The 6,110-nt window shown below is 31.9% G+C and overlaps 1 non-coding gene across 1 annotated transcript; it reads left to right on the top strand.

The window, feature by feature from the left end:
- Positions 1-3,315: 3,315 nt before the first annotated feature.
- On the top strand, positions 3,316-3,422 carry LOC143389153 (U6 spliceosomal RNA). Its single transcript, XR_013090113.1, has one exon. It is a non-coding gene; the product is annotated as a U6 spliceosomal RNA (small nuclear RNA).
- Positions 3,423-6,110: the final 2,688 nt, after the last annotated feature.

The following is a 6,110-nucleotide window of genomic DNA, read 5'->3' as shown; positions in this document are numbered from 1 at the left end:
TCACTATAACCAAGTGATTAAAGTATATAGCATCCATAGTAATTTCCATTGATATCATGTACTCTGACATGATGAGATGAGAAGTATATTTTGATCTTTGTTATTCACATTCAGATATATAACCCTAGTTTACCTGGCCTGTATTCTTCAAAATGTCAAGGTCCTTAAATGTAAGGAAACATTGAGAACTTGTCACAGATTGTTCTCTAAATGGTATGTGGCATCCTAAACTGTTTATTGAGGCAAAAATTTGGTTAGTGGTAAAGCTGAGAGGATTCAAATAAAGTCTGCAATCTATTGAATATTATTGCATCAATGTTATTATTTTTGACAACTAAAATATTTTTTAATTTTTAATTGAATTTTCAAAAATAAATGACAGAAGAATGCATTACAATTATTATTATAAATGTACAGCACAATTTTTCATATCTCTGGTTATATATAAAATATGTTATCACCAATTTGCATCTTCATACATGTACTTTGGATAATAATGTCCATCACATTCCACCATTTTTCTTACCCTCTGCCCCCCTTTTCCTCCCACCCCTCTGCTTTATCTAAAGTTTGTCTATTCCTCCCATGCTCCCCCTCCATACCCCACTATGAATCAGCCTACTTATATCAGAGAAAACACTCAGCATTTTTGTTGGGTGGGGGATTGGCTAACTTCACTTAGCATTATCTTCTCCATTGCCCTCCATTTACCTGCAAATGCCATAATTTTATTCTCATTTATTTCTGAGTAATATTCCATAGTGTATGTATGCCACCTTCTTTTTATCCATTCATCTACTGAAGTGCAGTGGTATCAACCTAAGACAGGAAGCTAAAGCCTAGAGGTCAGTTCATCCGATGATGGGTAAGAACCATATGTTAAATTGGACAAACCTAACAGGCATAGTCCCTAGCCACATTGCTTGTTGCTTAATTAAACAGAAGTGGGGAGATGCTAAGAGCCACAGCCAAGTAATATGATGCATGGCATTTTTGGTTGAAAGGTGACTCCAGCAAGCCATTGAGATGATATGATTATGTTAAGATCTGCATTCATATGGATATTGGACTCCTGCTGTCCACCTCGGCCTGCTACTGAACTCCTGGAGAGTTCCCATTGGTTGGGGAAGTATGGTAGGTAGGAGGGAATTCTGGAGGAGGAACTTCCTCTTGGGTTCCAGGAGAATGCTGCGTGCTTGGGTCAGCAATCTTCCCGGGAGCGTAAGGGGCATTGGTGGCAGTTTCAAAAATAAAGTTTGTTCCTGCTTGAGTGGCTCGTGATTTTGTGCCCAGCCAGACTGCGGCACTGAATGGCATCTTGTTGGTTTCACAGTTTAGCTATTGTGAATTGTGCTGCTATAATATTGAAGTGGCTGTGTTCCTGTAGTATGTTGTTTTTAAGTCCTTTGGGTATAGACCAAGGAGAAGGATGGCCGGGTCAAATGGTGGTTCCATTCTGGATTTCCAAGGAATTTGCGTACTGCTTTCCATATTGGCTGCATCAATTTTTAGTCCCACCAGCAATCTATGAGTGTACCTTTTCCCCCACATCTTCGCCAACACTTATTGTTGTCTTCACAATAGCTGCCATTCTGACTGAAGTGAGATGATATCTTAGAGTAGTTTTGATTTGCATTTCTCTAATTGCTAGAGATGATGAACATTTTTTCATATATTTGTTGATTGATTTGTGCTTAGCTTTTTGAGTTCTTTATATACCCTAGAGATTAGTCCTCTATCTGATGTGTGAGATGTAAAAATTTCCTCCCAAGATGCAGGTTCTCTATTGACTTCTATTTAATCACAAAGGACTATTATTTAGTCTAAATTTTGTAAAAAGGAGAAAACGCAAAATAATATGAACATTTTCCATATGAAATCCACATCAAGAGACAAATGAGAATTTTTGTTTCTAGAGCAATGCAATAATTTCTTCATTTAAATTGAGCATAAAAGTTTTGTCTCCTCTGTTATCTTTATGGAACATGATTATATAACACTGAAGTCTTTTCTAACTATGACTTTATTCCATGCACACTGAGAAATAGGAAATAATTCTTTATCTTCTCTCTCACCAAGCCCATACAACAACTAGAAAATGTAGTTTTTATTTCACTTAATGATATTGTTAGGGATCACTAAGTATCAATTTGTAAATCAATCTTTATTTGTAATTTTTCAACTTACCTGATATTGATATCACTATTTTTGTGTTTAAATACAAAGAAGCAAAATTACAGAAACTGCATTATAATAAAAAAAATTATAAAATGACTCTTCAAAAACACTTACGTTTTCAAATATGCTTTTAATTGCTCCACAGTCTTTAGTTATTTATCCTTAAATGATTTTATAGCCAATATCTTGAAAGTAAGAAAGTATTTACTGAATGGCAATTTAAATGTCACCTGTGTATCATTAAATCAGGTTCTGCTTTAAGAATAATTAATCTTCATGCCCTTAGGATACATTATCAGGTTTAAGGTATGTCACTAGTGCTAACACTGTGCCCACACTTTTATTGCTTAAGACTCTGGGTTGATTATCAATAAATGGAAAAGGACATAGAAGCAACATAATAATATAGCTTTCATTTATTCTGCTTTGGCTATTCTCTCAACAATGGAAGAAAACAGTTCATTTCACATGTTCTCATTTCATGCTGGTGATTGCAATTTATTTACATGTGAGGGAAAGATATTTTTATGTACAAATATATGAACATGCACAAGACACTCTATATATGAATTCATCAAGTCTGTATATCCTTTCACGCATAAACCATAAGAATTTACATTGAAACAAAGTAAATAGAGAAGGGATTTAGCAAAATACTGATTTTCTGTACCTGTTCATCGTGAGATAATTTATTAATCTCCAAAATATTAAAAAGCACCCCATATAAAATAGATTTGTTTTTTATTTTCTAGTAAACTGTGAAATGCAATACCTAAAACATCTAACATGCAACTTAGATATCACTCTATGATGTGACCCTGAAGCATAATTTCAGATCTCTTTAAAGAATTATATATCACTATTCTATAGAAAGTGGACATAAAAGTTGTACGATTGTCTATACAATATTATCAGCTCTACAAATATCTGAAATTAGTTTGAGTTTCTGGTTCTCTGAGACCAATGTGTTAATATTTAATGTTTTTGAGAGGGAAAACTAAAAGACAGATGAAATTGAAATTTATCTCCTTTGAGGGGTTTATAACCTAATAGACATTTAAGTAATTTAGGAAATGTTTGGGAATCTCTTAGGGAAAAGAAGGATCACAAAATTGAGCCATAATAAAAAAGTTAGGGGTACTTGCTTTAGCAGCACATATACTAAAACTGGAATGATACAGAGAGGGTTAAAATGGTCCCTGAACAAGAATGACATACAAATTCATAAGGCATTCCATACTTTTTTGATAGTGTGATTATATTTCAATAAAATCTTACTTCTTTATTCAACTGACAGCTGCTTTCTTCATTAGATAATGAAAACATGTAAAAGTAAGTTTGGTTCAGAGATTAATGAAGTTAAGAAATTATTGATATTAAAAAGGGGAAATCAAGTCTGCAGAATAAAAAAAAATAGTAATAACACATGTGTCCATTTATTTGAAAAACAGTTGAAACACAATTAGCTTAGAACTCATTCATCAAATATTTATTGAATCTCTGATATATTCCATGTTATATATTGTGAGTACAACATGGAGGAAAGTACACATGGCTTTATGTTCTATGGAAATTTTCAGATAAAGACAAACAGCTAATTTGCAAAATAAATTAATAAATTTGAGAACTATGTTATAAAAATAAATGATTGGTTATAAAATAAATCAAGAAAACATAAACACATCAAGTAGTACTTAAGGAAGGAGGTATTTTAAAGTGTTTGCTGTAGGATACTTACTTTTACCTGTTTCACTCCATTTATTAAATCTAACAAGTGCAATCAGATAAAAAGAATAAATGAAGTGTATCAAACTGGAAAACAGGAAATCAAATTGTCATTATTTTATTGTGATATGATCTTATACAGAGAGCAATGAGAGAGAAGGAAGAAATTTAAAAAAAATCTGAACTGGAAAAAGGAAATGTAATTATAACTGTTAACATATGATCACACAGATAGAAAAACCCAAGAACTCCACCAAAAATGTATTAGAAATAAAAAAAACAAACAAATTTTCAGAATACAAAATTAACATACAAAAATAATTTTTCATACATCAAGAGCAGATAATTTGAAAAAGAAATCAAGAAATTAAACTCATTTATAACAGGTAAATAAATGCCTAGAAATTATTTAAATTCAAAGGCCAAAAATGTTTATGAACATTAATTATAAAATATTGATGAAATAAATTGAAGTGGACACAAGTTGAATGTGGTGGCACATGCTTGTGGTCTCAGATAATCAGGAGGCTTGTGAAGCAGATCATTTGAGCCCAGGAGACTGAGTTTAGTCTGGGCAACATCATGAAAGACCGCCCCCCTAATCTCAAAAACAAAATGAAACACACAAACAAAACACCCTGAGCCCATCTACAATAACAAAAATGAAGTTAAAGAATGCACAAAAATAAGAAAGAAATTCTGCACGCATTGTTTGACAAAATCAATATTATGAAAATGTTCATATGACCCAAAGCAATCTATATGTTCAGTGCATTCCCTGTCAAAAAGACAATGAAGTTATTCATAAAACTAAAAATACCACATGAACACATGCAAACACAAACACATCAATGGAATAAAATGTAAAGCCAGGAAATAAAGCCTCACATCTTCAGACAATAGATCATTTACAAAAGTACTAACTACACACATTAGGGGAAAGGATAGTCTTTTCAAAAATGGTGTTAAGAAAATTGGAGTCTACATGCACAATAATGAAACTAGCTACCTGTTTCTTGCCATTTGTAAAAATCAACCAAAATGAAATAAAAAGTTAAATTTAAAACATGAAACTCTGAAACTACTAGAAGAAAACATAGGGGAGCCAGGTGCGGTGGTACATTCCTGTAATTTCATCCACTTGGGAGTCTGAGGCAGGAGGATTGCAAGTTCTAAACTAGTCACAGAAACTTACCAAGGCCCTAAGGAACTATTGAAGATCCTGACTCAAAATAAAATTAAACAATAAATAAGTAAAATGAGGCTGAGAAAATAGCTGAGTGGAAGAGCAAACCTAGATTTAATCCCAGTACCAAACAAAATAAAACAAAACAAAACAAAAACAAAAACAAACTGAAAACAAAGGGGAAATGCTTCAGAACATTAGCATGAACAAGAATTTATTTGGAATAAGACATGAAAAACAAATAAAGAAAAATAGCCAGATGAAATTACATATAGCTACAAAGTTTTTCACAGCAAAGAAAACAATCAACAAACTGACAATCTAAATTCTAGGAGAAAAGATTTGCTAAATATTCATGTGGCAAGAAAATAATAAGAAAACATTAGAAACTCAAATAATTCAATATAATAATAATAATAAATGAACAATAACCTAAATAGGAATTTCTTGATGAAAGTTGAACAGTTGACCAACTGGTACATGAAATAAAGTTCAACATCACTAGTTACCAGGAAAATATAAATCAAAACTGCAATGAGATATTATCTCCCTCAAGGTAGAATGGCTGCTAGCAAAAAGACAAAAAAAAAAAATTCTGAGGAGGGTATTGAGAAAAGGGGTCCCTTATCCATTACAACCATTGTAAAAAACATTATGAAGTTTCCTTAAGTAATTAAAAATAGAACAATGGTAAAACACAGCAATCCACTATTGAGCATATATCCATAAGAAAATAAAATCAGTATGTTGAAGAAATATCTATAATTCATTGTTCATTTCAACATGATTTTAAACAGCCAGGAAATAAAACAACTTAAGTATCAATCAACTGATTAATGAATAAATAAAATGAGATATTGATGAATAATGAAGTATCATTCAGTTAATGAAAAGAATAAAGAATTAATATTTTTAACAAGATAGAATCGGAGGATAAACCAGGCACAAAAACACAAGTACAACATGATCTAATTCATATGTGAAGTTTGTGATCTCATAGAAATTAAAAATAATATGAATC

This window comes from Callospermophilus lateralis, unplaced genomic scaffold (assembly GCF_048772815.1).
Source record: "Callospermophilus lateralis isolate mCalLat2 unplaced genomic scaffold, mCalLat2.hap1 Scaffold_44, whole genome shotgun sequence".
NCBI lineage: Eukaryota > Metazoa > Chordata > Mammalia > Rodentia > Sciuridae > Callospermophilus > Callospermophilus lateralis.
The sequence above is the reverse complement of the archived record's forward strand: the minus strand, read 5'-3'. Positions and strand labels throughout refer to the sequence as shown.